Raw genomic sequence first — 16079 nt, 5'->3', positions numbered from 1 at the left:
TAGGTGAGTAAAGTGTTCTTCAGCAACTAAGTAAAAAAAAATTAAAAAAGTAAATGAACCCCGTTGAATTCATCACTCTATGGTGATATGAAGAATATATTTTGGTAGAAAACGCAGGAGTCATGCTGGGAGGAAAGCAAGAGAAAGGCAACAAGTATGACAGGCGAAAATTTGGAACAAAATAGTAGGAGACCTAACGATTTAAAGATGGAAACTGTTCAGGCACCTAGAAAAAAAAAACAGCATTTTTTTTTTTTGCTTATTTAGAAAAAAATTTTTTTTTACATGATTTCATACAAATTTACAAGTTTTAAGATTTTCTTTTCTTTACGAATTTAATCATTCACTTATTTTTTCTTCAATTTTCCATAACTAAAGACAAATAAAAAGATTCATCCTTATTTTTAATTTAAGTTTCACACTAGCTGTGAAATTCCAACTCCAGTTGCATTACTATATTGTAGAGCAGTTTGGAATCCTCTGTTGCCTTCAATTATTCATTTTAATGACAATCAATAATATGCATCATGTAGAATATCATGGTTCATTTGCCTGCTATATCGCCTTCGCACTTTTTTCCTTAATCAGAAATTTTTTTTCTTCTTCTTTTTCCGGAAAGCTACTAGATTACGACACATAATTCCAGGACAAAATAATCATTGTATTTTTATATCAAAGTATTTTATTATTAATAAACCGATTTCAGTCGCATAAAAACAATAAAGCTGTATATAATAATCACCTGATCATTAAGAGTTTCCATAGAATCTTACAGTGCTTCGAATCATTTGACCGTCAATGAATAAATGAAAGTTCGCGAACTCGTGACGCGTCGTCGAACTATTAAATTTCATATTTCGAAACCACCCGCAAACGTGTCACCACCCATAACTGTCAACATTTATTCACTTTGATAATTCTGCGCTCTTTACTTCAAATGTTCGTTTACTTTTCTGCTGTCATAATCAATCGATATGAAAGCTGCTGGAATGAAAAATATTCTTTTGTTTTCGAACTGCGGTAGTAAAATAAAATGAAAATCATACCCCTCTTCAATATTTCGACAGTCTTACTCAAATTTGTTTTTCGTTCGCATAGTTTGAAACAGATGTTCTCATTGCATAACGATTTGCTTTCATTAGTATTTTCTATCCCAAAAAGTGTAAACTCCTTTTAAGACATCTACTTTTTTTTCACGAAAAATTGTTTCTTTTTTTTCAAATTCAATCATTGCTTTTGTGGAATTAATCGCTTCCCTGTTTATGCCGAGTTAACTCGGTTATGTTTTTATTGCAAAGATTTATTATCCCGAGTATACTCGGGCATAGTAGAATGCGTCAGTGCGTTTTGTTTTATCACGTTTTTATTCGGCCGGAAGCAAAACAAAAAACAATCTGCTGTGATTGGAAGTTTGCTAATATTTGTTTTGGGAGTTTTGCTACGTGTGGAACTGCAGACGTGTTTTGTACAATTGTATACACGATGGGTGGATGAATTTATATAGAAAAAAAGGAGTAAAAAAATGGCAGTATTGCAGATGATTTTTCAGATGATGAAGATGTGAACCTAAACAAAGACTAATGTTTAACTTTTTTCATTCGCCCGAGATAATTTGGGAGAGTAAATTTAAATATTTTTCACACGTAAAAAAAAATTAAAATGTCAACTTAGGACTTTTGTATTATGTTTTGTTTTAGTTCCTTTGTATTTATTAATGAAATAATAAAATATGTTGATTCTTTGCATATTTTTTTTCAAAAAAAGAAAAAAATAATTGGTAAGGGAAGCCGTTAAGAGAAAAATATTCAAAAATCTTGTCCGGTATTTAGAAAAAAAAAAGAAGAGAAAAATATTCAAAAATCTTGTCCGGTATTTAGAAAAAAAAAGAAGAGAAAAATTTTATTTCAAAAGACTTAATGAAACCATGAATTTTCAGAATCAATAAATTGAAAGAGTATAAATTAAAGGTAAGATTTCATTACTATTATTATTTTTTGACTTTTTATTTTAATATTGTGACTTTTAATGGATGACTTTTAATTATAAAGTTGTAAACGTCAACTGTAGGAAGAACTTTTAATTTCGTATTTTATTTATTTGTTTTTTTAATTTTCTAACTATTCTATAATACGACACATTTGAGATAGTTCTATTTTTAAATTTTATATTGAGGACACTATTTATTAACAAATGAACGAAACATATTGTGACCATTTTATTTTTAATTTAATCCACATTCACTTGCTGACCAAGAACAGAGAAAGTTTGCATTTTTTCTTATATAAGAACCAATTGATTACATTTCTTATCAAAATTATGAACGTAAATTTTCCTTTAACTTTCAGGGGTTTTAGGGAGTATATTTATTTATTTATTCTTAACAAATTAATGTACTTTTTAAAGTTTTATACGTTATGCTATAAGTATGCTAAGAGTATATTATAATTATCTTTAAATTTACTACGAGGCACGTAACATATATAGGTTTAATTCAAAAATTCGAGAAAAAAATCTTTCTTTCTGTTGAATTTTTTAGGCAACTGAAACTAATGTGCTCTAATGCAAACAAATGATAATTCATTTTGAAATATTATATGCATGCGTTAAAACAAAATATGCATATTTTAAAATATTAATTATATGATAAATTACACTTTCTGTAATTGGCTCTTTATAAAAAAAATTTAACATTTTCAAAATTTAAAATGTGTACCTTATTTAAATATTTTTTTAAAAAAAAATAGTGCAAAATAATTAATTATTATTTTGTAATTTCTTGATGATAAATTAAAATAAAATATTTAAGCTATACTTAATAAATCAGTGAAATTACCTGTTTTAGTGCTTCAGAGTTTAATAATGAATAAAGTTTGGATAAACATTATTCTAGAGAAAATCATCAACATCAATTGAGAGAAAGCATCTCAGAAAAATGAAACCGAGTACAGTGAATTCGCGATAACTCGAATCTGATAGGACTGACGAAAAACTTCGACATATCGGAAGTTCGACTTACCGTTAGTTTCGGTTTTGGACTTTCAAAATATTGTCGGATTATTTAATTAATGCTTATTAATCATTTTTCTGAAAAGCCATTTACGATAAGACTGTTTGAAGCACTTTATGATATCCTGGTCCATCGGCTGCAACTTTGCTGTTGTGTTTGGCGGGAGAAACTGCAAGTTTACTGCTTTCAAATTAGGTAGATCACTATGCGCTGGGCATTTATCCATAAAGAGTATCACTTTTCTTGTTTTAGCGAAGAATTTCCGATTCAATTTTCTTACATAGTCTTCAAATAAAACTGATGTCATCCAAAACTTTTTGTTAGACTTGTAATCCAAAGGATACGTTTTTACATTCTTGCAACATCGGGGATTTCGGTTTTTTCCGATAACAAGTAAGGGCAATTTCTCTGTCCCATACGCATTTTCTCCAACTAGGACAGTCAAACGTTCCTTGCATATTTTAAACCCTGAGCAGTTTTTATCCTTAAACATCATAGTCTTATTTGGAAGACATTTAAAAAATAAACCCATTTCATCAATATTGAAAACATCATTTTAACTGTATCCTTGAAGTAAATTTGGTAACGTTTCATTTAACCACTGTTCACATACTTCAAGAGGGACAGCTTTATCTTCTCCATGAAGAGTGCGAAAGACATTGTGTGTGTGTTGCAAAGGAAGGGGCAAGATATCAGCTCCTAGGTTTTTTTTCTTGCTTTAAAAGATCCAAAAAAAATCGAGTTAAAGGGAGTAAAATTCGAGTAATCGAGAATAATTAACATGAAATTGAAGATAAAAGAGTCGGGACCTCATAAAAAAATCGAGTTATAGTAATATTCGAGTTATCATACTTCGAGTTATAGCGAATTGACTGTATTTCGTTCTAAGGCAAATAAAGAAATATTTTTTCCTTGTCACTTAAACGGAAAAAAATAGAATTAAAGTACAATCTTTGTCTATATTTAGACGCAATCTAAGATTCTATGTAAAATTATAATTATCAGGTAATACTCTCTATACAGCTTTTATTGATTTTAATCGGATAAAATCGGTTTACATTCGTTTGCGTTCCTGCATCAACCGGTTAACATTGTTATGCAATACATTAAAAATAAATAGAAATGGGAAGTCCATAAAATATCTCCTGAATTAAAAACCCGTTACATTTATGTTTAACTATAAAAGTATTGCCTATAAACTCATGCAAAGCATGTCATTATTAAGACACTACAGTGCGTCTCATCATTTGATCTAATTATTGTAATATAGTCATATAATGCTTGGTATAATAAATATTTTATATATATATATATTATCTAATTTATCTTGTCGTCAAATCGTCAAATTTATATTATATATATCATCTAATTGAACCTATTGATATACTAATGTAAACAAGTGCAAACCAGTTACAGTCACATAAAAAAAATACAGCTGTATAGTATCACCTGATAGTTTAAAATTTTACACAGAATCTTATAATAAAAATAAATTCTAAAAACTTTAATCCGTTTCTTGAAATTTAATTTTTTGTGTCAAAATATTTGTTTTGGAATCTTTCCTCTAACGGGAAATAAACGTAACTTCTTGCATAAAAATATTTATTACAGTCTTTTTCGGAAAATAAAAGATTTTGCATTAATTTGTAAATAAAGCAGATTCGATGATAATCATTAGACGTGAAGTGAATGATGCCCGAGGCAAGTTCCTTAATTAGATTTCCTAAAAAGAGGGCTGTCAAAACTCAAAGTATTCATTTGTATGAAGAAAAAAAAAGTACTCGCACTTCAAATGATTTTAATGTTAATCTTAACAGAAATTTAATGCAATGTAAGCGGAGAAATTTATTATTTCCAACAAAATATTCCTAATTTTTGTTTAATGTACTTTTTTTTTAAAAAAATTGGATTTTTGTAATCTTAAACTTCTTTATTATAATTATTTTTTCCCTTGTAAATCATATTTTACTCTTCATAAAATATATTGCAAGAGCTAAATATTTGCTCGTTGAATTTTTTTAAAATTTGTAATGAAATTAATAAATAATGAAGTTTTTGTGCATAGTTGATAAAAATAAAAGATGTCTTCCTCATTAACTTTCGCTCTAATGATCAGATTTTCACGAACTAAGTGTCCACCTTAATGATTTCTAGGAGTGACTTCAGGTATGCTAATTAATTAGTGATAACTATTAAGGTTAATTAAGTTTCGAAATCACACACTAAAACACACTATCTCTGAGTAAACATATAATTTTTTTTACATATTTGGATTATATATTTAGATTTTACATATTTTGATAGGGTGGTAAGACGAAATTTAGAAAAGATTGGATCATAAATTGGGGGGGGGGGGAGGCTAATAAGTTATACATATTTGGCGATAGTCCCAAGAAACAACCCGCTGCCGCAAATGAATATTTTAAGATAACCCATAGACTAATTTAAGAGAGGAATGCTTGATTTTATTCCGTTGCTAAGCAACCAAATGAAATAATGTTCAGTGATTGCTCGGAGAGGTTTATTTATGAATAGCTAACAGAAAATATCTCGAAGCTTCTTGGCAATAGACACAATTTTTACTCTGATTTCTGACCAAAAAGCAAAGAATTTTTTCCTTTTTATCCCCTCTGAAAAGAAAATTTGAATTTATAAATAATTTAAGTCGATTTATAAATAATTTCGATCGATTTATAAAAGTCGATTTATAAAAATCGATTTATAAATAACTTTCTAAGTTTTTCGAATTTGAATACATGAACATTTTATCCGACATTATTTGGGTTTTTTAACGTTGTTTTTACTTAATTTATACGAGGATTTCATACTAAAATAAAATATACATAACTTATTTTAAATATATACAAAATTTTAGGGATAATCATTTTCCCAGCTTTAAACGAGTCTTTTAGGCAAAAAAAGTTTAAGGAAACGAAAAAAAAGTTCCTGAAAATAATGTAGATTGTATAGTAGTTCTAATGCACAATAACAATTTTTTATATAATTTACTATGTTTCTTTTTTTCTATAACTGAAGGAATTGCTGAATGGCATTTGAAAAGCATTGAAATATGTTTAAGAATAACATATTGAAATAATATGTTGTGCATGATTCAGGGAAATCACTTCATTCTGCCAAATATTTATTTCTTTGGATGATTTGAATGTTTCGATATACATTTCGACTCTTTTCACCCTAAAATGTCGCCACAACAAGATTTATCACCAAATACTATCATTTCTTTGTTTTCATTTCAAACAGAGTTCGTAAAAGCTTAAAATATTCAATTTCAAAATATCTGGTCTCAAAATTTTAATTTTAGAGTTAAAGATAACTCATAGTTACAATATTGATGTTCTCTTACTTTTTGTAAAGAGCTCATGAATCCGGTTTAAATATTAAATTGCATAAATGTTTACTTTTACGAGCTCAAAATCCTTATCAAAGTAATGATTAAAACCAAAAAAGTCTAATGGATTATAAAAACTTCGCTGGCTTCAAAACCTATGAAGAGAGCAATAAAAGTCGATATGTTTCGATCGTTCAAATATAAGCACCCGTTATCAAGACTTGTTCGACATATTATATATAATTATCATATTTGCGGTTACCTCCAGGAACCATTAAGATTGACTCTTAGTAAATGAAAATCCGATCAATAGAACAAAAGTTATTCAGAATATCTTTTTTTTTTGTTGCTTACTGTACTTAATTATTGATTTGCTACTTACTTTAACTAGTTTAACACTAAACATACCATAATCGGTCAAATGACCGTTCAAGAACTTATGCATCCAAAATGCGTTTATCATCTTATCGTTTTTGCACATTTGATTTCTGACTTTTTCTAACAATTATATACAGTTCCTAATTAATAAGTTCATAATCATTCCATAATTAATTATTTCTTTGTATTTTGTTTGTTTCGAATAATACGTGTTCGTATACCTATTTCTACCACAAACGGTCATTTGACCGGGGAGAACAATTTATCGCTTTATAAGGTTATCGGATCAGAAATGACGATGCAATGCATGTTCAACGTATTGCATTCGATGAGTTGCACATTTCTGCAAAGACTGTTGCGTAGTGAATTCAATCAGAATTTTACCCAGAAAAATGTCGAAACAATCAAGACAACATAAGTTCTTAGGCGACATAATATTAATTTTAAAAATGTACGAATTATAATTCTTACATATTCTTATAATTATAAGAATTATAGAAATAATAATCATAAGAAGAAATATGTTTGCGGAAAATGTACAATTATATGTGAAAAATGCGTTGAGCAATGCATTAAAAATTCTTATTCTTTGTGTTTGTAATACATAAAAATAGGCACTATACAATTTTGTTTCATTATAATAAAGTTTTTTTTTTTTTAGTTTATTACCTTCCTAACATCCATGTTTCTGACATTCAATCAAGAAACATAAAGGTAGAAATAGGTATAAATTAAGTGTTGGCATGTTTAGTGTTAAGGAAGTTAATTTAAGAAAGTTTTAAAAAAAATAATACTATTTATAAATACTATTATAAAATAATAATATTATTATTTTATCAATAAAATAATAGGTTTTAAGAGGCCGAAAGTGATTTCCAGAATTCCCATACTACTATAAATTCTCTAATGAGATCCCTAGATTTACATCCCTTTTTTTATGTCCGCTTTTTATAAATTATTGTTATTCGTTTATCTTACTTACGACAAAAGAGCAGCTTTGTCTGAAAACTAGTGGCACGACAGGTCGTTTTTTCGCTTTAAACAAATGTAAAGAAAACTGAAATAGCTGCGCATGCGCTGTTTTGATATATATTGCGTCACTCCACAAGGTTTTCTACTGTTTTATAACATTTAGCTCGAGTCCACGTGGAAAACGTTCTCTATCGAAACATTTCCTTGGATAATATTTATATGCAAATATTTAGAAGTTGTGTGAAATGCTCTTTTTTTATTATTTAGAATAAGTATGTTCGGGAGGCGTATTTTTTTTAGGTAAGTTCCTTTTAATTATGCACTTCGATTCATTTTTGATTTTTTTTTTAAATCTTGACGAATTTAAAATAAAAAAATATATATACTGTCGTAGTTTTTTTTTTCAATTTAAAGGTCGTAGTTAAAATAATTATTAATTTTCATTTGTTAAAATTAAAATCTTTTCTTTTTCAAAATTTTTTTTTCTTCGCTCATTTAAATATTTAGATTGTATTTCTGAAAAGTTCTGACAGGATGAAAATAAAACATTTTCAGTTTATAAAAGACGCAATATTTTGATTTAACTTTGTTCAGTATATTTAGTACACTTTTTCTTAGTTCATAATAATCAGTAAGTTCATAATAATCAGTAAAATAAATAAAGTTACTGAGTCTTTTTTTAATCATCAGGTCCATATCAGTGTCTTCAATATTTTTGACAAATATTACAATTAATAAATTAAGCTAAATAATTAAAAGTTAAAATATTCATTGTTAATTCAAAGAAACGTATGCGCACACATAAAAACAAATTGTGTGAATGTGGACATAACATAAATAGTGATTTAAGAAGATTTTTTTTTTTCAGAATAAAACACCTGATTAAATTGTTAATTACAGACTGTGTTTGCTAATTGTCTCCAAAAATGTTTTTCTTGAAAATATTTTATTTTTTCCTAAGCAGTATTTTTAATTTTTTTTTATCATTCCTAAAACTTAGCTTGAATGTACTTTTTTTTGAACATCGGTCATTGTCATGTTTAATTTTTTTTTTTCAATTTCTTTTTCGAAGCCTTCATTAAAATATATCGATTTGCTTGATTTTCAAGTGGAAAATATTTATATAATTATTTGTTACACTTTTTTTAAAAGCATATATTAAAAATTAAAATAACATATTAAATAGCTTCAAATAATTTTATAGAAAGAAACATCCTTTTTTAAAAAAAAAAAAAAATATTGAAGCCATCAGTATTTGGGTTATGGTAATTCCACGATAAATGGTTCCAACTATAACCAGCTATATTAAGTTGGGTCATTTAAATATATATATATATATATATATATATATATATATATATATATATATATATATATATATATATATATATATATATACATAAAAGTAATCAATTTACAAAAGAGAATGCGTCATGAACATTTTGTAGAGCATGTATAACATATCCTTAATTGAACTTATAAATCAGTGACGTAATTGAAACAGTTTGTTTCAATGAAGTATTTTTTTTTCTTTCATGCTGGAAATCTTAGAGATTTTTTTTTTTACAGATAAATGCGTAATCGTTGAGTGCACTTTCTTTAACGGCCCGATTGTTCAATGGAGCTACAATTTAAAAACAGTTTTGTTTTTAGGTGGGGGCAACACGCGGTACTCCATTCTCACTGTTTTACTTCGCGAAGTTTTTTATAATTATACTTTTCTATTCTGTACACTCTGAATTTATTTCCTGTTTCAAATTTGTTTTTTTTTTTTTTTTTTTGCCAAAGGTTTTAACATTTCTCAACTCTTCATATCGAATTTAAACTTGAGAAAATAGTTTTTTCCTTTAACTCTGTTTCGAAGTAAAAAGACGCTCACAAAATTTATATTTCTTAAGTGTTGTAATGGGATCAAAAAGGTGATTCATAACATCAATAAATAATGAATTTTACAGAGCTAGCGTACTTAACGTTTCTTTTAGCGTTAATGGAGTACTTAAAACAGTCTTTTTTTCCTCTTCCTTACGTCGCTTATTGCAGACGTAGATAAACGTTTATTGCGTAGTTTATTATTTTTATAACCGTCGTTCAACAGCCGATCCAATTTGGTGGGTTTACAACTCCGCAGCCTTGTTATTTCGAACGCAATCCAGAAGACGAGAGAACTCCTGGATCGAGTATTGGTAGAAATGTGCCTTCGTGGAGGACTTTTTCGATGGAGCTCACCCGCGTTACATGGAGAGGAAGACCACGAGAAGCTCCCACTGTTAGCCTGACGGCAACCCGTGATCCGTCTACCACTGAGGATATTTCACGTCAGCACTGTGGTCGGTGCAAGCCGTTTCATTGAAAGGCGAACGTTCATCGCCGCTCTTATGGCGTAGTTTATTTCCATATGTGGCATTCTTAGAAACAGAGCAGAATGTGATCTATACTTGAGCTAATGGCTAAAGTGAGCCCCCCCCATATCATAAAGTTATTAAAATACTTCACTCAATGCCTAAAGTTTAAATGAATAAAGCATAAACATTAAAGGAATGAAGTTTTAAGAAATAAAATTTGAAATAGACCTGGAAACATGTGTAGTGAATGGAGAGAAACGTAACGGAAATAATTTCATAAGAATTTTTTTTCAATTAAAATTAAAGTATGTATTTCTACATTATAATGAACAAATCACATCTACTGCGTGGAAAAATATAATAATTATGTAGAAACAATCGTTTTGAAACATAATAACTTTCGATATAAATAACATCTGCTGAAATTGTTCTCAGATAGGAGGCAAATAATTGTTAAAGAAATAAACTGTCAAAGATTATATTCAGGAAGGATTAAATAATTCTGCAAAGAATAAAACAATCTGCAAAGGCATAAAGAAATATGAAGTTTCAAACATACGATGAAAATCTACAGCGCTATGTATTTCTAGTGTATCTACCACTACAAAAATACAATTGCAATTCACTAAGACATGTTAACTCGATTCTATGGTGGGGGTACCCTTTCATAGACATTGTCTATAGCATGGGTGACCTTCGGACGTGAAGTGAACACGCCTATTACGATGGACGGTCCACATTGAATAGTTGACTTGTGACTGCGACATTATCCATCTCCTCGCGCTGTTGCTTCTCAGTCTCGATCACACATAACGTGCTACGCATACGCTCGACTGCTAATGGCAACACAGGAGGGACCACGACCGCTAACTTAATACAGCTCTCATGATGAGCATTTCAAAGTACGGTGATCTTGAGACAGCTCTCCCGTCTTCTCACAAAGCAGCAATGAATCCACAAGTAGTATTCTGTTTATAGAATTCTATCACAGAAATAATTCTGGTAAGGGAGTACTGTAGTGTATCTACCACTACAAAAATACAATTCCAATTCCCAAGTATATAAGACATGTTAGCTGGATTAAATGGTGGGGTAGCTTTTCATAGATGAAGGTTTTGCATTGTCTATAACTTCTCTTTCCCCAATGTTATTTATAACTGCCTTAAATTATGGATTGTAGTAAAACACAACTGACTGAATCTTTGTTAACTGATTGTTATCTTTGAATTATTACACTCAATGTTCTCTCTAAAAGCTGATGTTTTTAAAATATTTTTTCTTTTAAAGTAAATATAATTTGAACACTGTTCTAAAGCTTGGTGACATATCTTACTTTATGGTTATTGACCGAATCATTTTCAAAAAAAATTTAATTCCAAAAATATGCTCAGAAACTCTTTTATTCAAATTTACATAAAAGTTGTTCTTCCGTTGTTTTTTTTTTAATTTTTTTAAAAATACTTCCTCGAGGTTATTGACTGCATATTCATAGAAAAGTGTGAGCAATCTTTCTTGACAAAATGGTATTTGTTTTCAATATTTCCATTGAAGTTTCTTTGTATTTGTTTTTTTTTTTTCAGAACGCACGAAATCACTTATTTTAAAGAAGTCTATTATTTCACCATAATCCCCTTATAATTAACAATATCCTGTTATTTGTTAAAAATTCCTGTGTGTTCATTAAAAGCGTCATAATTTAAAACTTTATTAAAGAAATCTCAAGGCCTCATTAAATTCCATTCGAATAGCGATACATTAGCAGCATTTGAAAAGACAAACAAACTACTTTTGATAGTTAAATCTCAGCTATTTTATATGCTTCAATAATTCAACATATCAAATTATTTTTACTTATAGTTATGAAAAATCAATAAAGAAGAACCGATTATTTTTGAATCAAAATTGATGTTGTTTTTTTAAAAAAATGAAATTAAATTTTGACTTCGTCTTTTATAGACATTACAATATTAAATTTTGATTATTTGCAAATGAAATTTCGTAGATATTATAATCTTACTATATCTGTCAATATTGTGATCTCACTATAATATCTAAGTAATTGTTAAATTTATTTAGTTAAGCTATTTACAAAAGATACCTTATTTTTTGTAAATATATAAACTGAAAAAAATGCTAATAATTTGGACAAAAATAATTCTAGTAAAATCTGCGGTGAGAGGTTTTATTGTGGAACACTGGATGTTTAGAACTATAGTGAACACGGTTTATAGAGTTAATTCCCGGATACTTCACTTGAAACACACGTTATTTATTGTCGATAGAGTGAACCAAAAAGAAGAACTTTTTTCTCTCTTCAACTGATTTATTTTTTTCATTTTTTAGTCATTTTGAAATTTCTGCGTGAAATACATAGACCGATTTTCTATAGTGCGGAATGTAGTTTTTTCTTGTTTGCTTCTTCTATCTTCCATAAAGGCCATCCCTACACTTTTTTTGTTCGCAAGACGAAAAGTCATAAAAAATAAAAGTTTACGCATTTTTTGTGACTACATATTGTTTTTTAATCGTTTTTATATTTAATTTTATGAGTCATTTGTTTAAATAATGCGTAATAAAATGGGGGGGAAGTTTGGAAAAACGAGTTAAAATTGTTTGTAGTACCGATATAGTGAAGTCCCGGTTACAGTGAACCGAAATTTCAGTTCCTTGTAGATTCACTATAGCGGACTGTAAAACGATAACGAAGAATTCAAATTTATTTATTTATTTTTTTCTACCACTCACCTACTCACTGTATTTGAAACAAAATTTTGAAAGGATAACAACACCTACATGCATTCGAAATATCACAGGGAACGCAATTAATCTCTCTTTAAAAATATTTTTTTTTTTTTTACTGAGTTATAAGGAAAAGTTTTATCATTAAATACAATGATTTAGCATATTTCCTAATAAGTAAACCGTTTCTGTGTCACAACAAACAGTTTATACTTTAAATAAATGTAAAATGATTTTATTTAAAATGGAGGAAAAATTAATTGCATAATCTTTTATTTGAAATCTGAGTCAGTTAATTATTATGATCTACTATTTAAAAATAAAAGATGAGAGATTTATTCGCAAACAGCGTAAATTAGCAGGTATATTTTTTCATAGACAAGTAATGTAGTTCTTTGTAAACAGTAAATTTTTTTTTCTGAAATATATACAAAACAGAATATCTTAATTATCAAGAAAAAATCTTAATTATTAAATGATATTATACAACTTTATTGTTTTTGCCGGTTTACTGCCAAATTTATTGTCTTAAACCGGTTTGCACTTGTTTACGTTCGTGTATCAATGGGTTAAATTACACGATATATAATATAAATTTAACGATACATAAATATAGAATATTTATCATACATGTGACGTCACACACACATGTGACGTCAGCGGCATCCAATCTTTATCAGTAAAATGGCGAATTAAATTTGAGCAAAGATTTTCTACAAAAATTAGAATTTTAATGAGCGTTAAGTTAATCAAGTGCAAAGCCATATCGCACATCAAATTTAATAACTCTTTCACGTGCACTTAACTTAGATTTTCGAATTTTACAGTAACCGTGATATATTTTCGCGTTATTGTACCTGGCAAGTTCGATGCATGTTTATGTTCTACAGGGCTTCGTGCCTGTCTCTGTGTAGTATATAGTGAAAGAATTGCAATCTTTATGAAAGAATATAGAATGTGTCACTTTCGAGAATGGATACTTGGCGAGATTAGCTTACTCGAAACAGAATGGAAGGAACAGTTGCTAGCGTCAACAAATACCACGTTTTAAAAACTCATCAAGATCGAGATAGCCAAACTTGCAGGTTTCCCAGTCTTCCTCACTTCAATGAAATTTTCTGCTCTTTAAAATCATTAAAGAACACTTTTCGCTCTTTTTTTAAACTATTCGATGGACAGTACGTTATTTTTAATATTTGCCGATTAAATTTAAGGGTATTTTAAAGTAAAAGTTCAAGAAGTAAAATGAATGAAACTAATTATACTAGTTTAAAGCACCTAAAAATGAGACATACGAAAAAATGGGCTTAAAACTAAAAAAGAATGGCTTAACACAACATTTTTCTTTCTATCAATTCATGGCAAGAGTTTTTAAAAATATCAATTTGCTTTTTACTGAGTCTGAGTATATATATATATATATATATATATATATATATATATATATATATATATATATATATATATATATATATATATATATATATATATATATATATATATATATATATGTATTCTATATGAATGATGGACATTCTGTGATTAAAATTAGGAAATGATGGGTTGTTGATATTATCGTATTTGGGATATCCATGAACAGTTCATAAATAAAATGGTTTTAACCCTTTGTTTACGGCATACCATACTGTGTTTCTTGCACAATAAATAGCAAATGTATTCTAATTTATTAACATGAAAAAGCCATAATAATTTTGATTTTTAAGACTTTCAAGGCAAACGCCGAAGGCTGCATTCCACACTGCAAGAAATTTTTTGGAAAAAATGAATAAATAACAATCTGTTTAGTTGTTATTTTACCCTATTTAAACAAAATAATCAAATAACCACAAATAAGATAGTAATGAAACTATGAGAAAATCGTTTATTAATTATTGCTATATAAAAGGGTTAAAGAACAAGAATTTTATTGCACACACTAATCCCTCCTAATGAAGACTTTCAACTAATGCATATTAGAGCTGAGGGAGAGAGTTGATCTCATGACCGACAGAACGGGGGTTCGAGTACCAGCGTTGACCCTTTAACACACATGAAGAATTTCCAGCACTCTCCAATGCCCATTATCTAACGAGAAGCCTAGCTCCAGTTAAATTTCTTTTTTTACGATTTTGAAACCAAGGTAGCTGTAAATGGTTAAAAAACCGTGTAGTTTTGTAATCATGATTTTATACCCACACCAGTTGCAAACGGTTTCAAAAGCGTAATGGTGAAATATATTCTTCACCCTAAATTTTACTATTCATCGGATGGACAAACGGTTATTTTATCATAATTTTAGAATGAGAATTCAAAGAATGCAGAACGAAAATAAATTTTGTCTGCCCCTCAAGAGAAAATTGAAATGCAGTTCGTGAAGATGAAATTTATTCATAAAAAAAAGAAGGGAAAATGTGACATTATATGTGATAGAGTGTGGGAAGCAGGTGTATCAATATTTCATTTGTTCACCTGACTATAATTGATTGCTTCAGAACTTCTTATTGCTTTTAGAGGTCTTCTCTAGATTATAGTATCCTCTCTCTATTGCTGGAAGGGACGCCTTCCATTCAGGATTTTAAAATTATAGATTTTTATTTTGAAAACGTTGATCCAGAGCCTGAATAAGGCTCTAATGGAATATAAGATTTATTTTATGTTTACTTCTTTAATGAACTTTTCTTCATGCTAGCTTCATCATTCATCTATCGTATGAATACAATCTATATTTCGTAAATCCATGGCTTTCTAAGGCGGAATTCAGCTACATTTTCGCAATTATGATGGACACATTGGGCCAATCAAATGCCTGAATTTTTACATATTGCAAAATGCGACATGTTTATGAAAATACAGGCTTTTGTCGTCATTGCATAAACTTAGCTGAATTCCGCCCAAGGATATGAATTTTTCGCATCTAGATGACAATCGGATGACTGCATTCAGCATGATAGAGATAGAATTATCTGAAAATCAATAAAATGGACAGAACATTATATTTCATCTGACCATTGGAGGGGGTAGCTATTTTAGGTTCTAGTCAATTTTCTTGTCAACTATAATGAGGTAAAAATTTTTAAATACCTCCATAAAGCTTGGTTCTTTATTATTGAAGTAATAAAACAGAGGGGGCTTCCAAAGAAGCTTTTGCCCCCGGTCCCCAATGAGGCTTAGTCGGGGCCCTGCGTTGATCTTCATTGCTCTCTTTAGAGATTAGTTATGGCATTTCTTCTCTTCCTTCCCAATAGTTAGAAATTTAATGACTAGTTAAAACAAAAACAAAGGAAATGTGATT

At 28.9% G+C, this 16079-nt stretch overlaps 1 protein-coding gene across 2 annotated transcripts in view; it reads left to right on the top strand.

The window, feature by feature from the left end:
• Nucleotides 1–7838: 7838 nt before the first annotated feature.
• The window catches only part of LOC107454023 (uncharacterized), a 229318-nt gene continuing 221077 nt past the window's right edge, over nucleotides 7839–16079 (top strand). Inside the window, exon 1 of one of the 2 annotated variants that reach the window (XM_087153189.1) lies at nucleotides 7839–8003. The gene's annotated coding sequence lies outside the window, so the exon portion shown is untranslated. Of the gene's footprint in view, nucleotides 8007–16079 lie in introns of both variants that reach the window. The other variant, XM_016071066.4, reaches the window with a different exon arrangement.

This window comes from Parasteatoda tepidariorum, chromosome 1 (assembly GCF_982258835.1).
Source record: "Parasteatoda tepidariorum strain Cologne lab strain chromosome 1, Ptep-v5.0, whole genome shotgun sequence".
Classification (NCBI taxonomy): Eukaryota; Metazoa; Arthropoda; class Arachnida; order Araneae; family Theridiidae; genus Parasteatoda; species Parasteatoda tepidariorum.
This window is presented reverse-complemented; position numbering and strand designations above follow the sequence as displayed.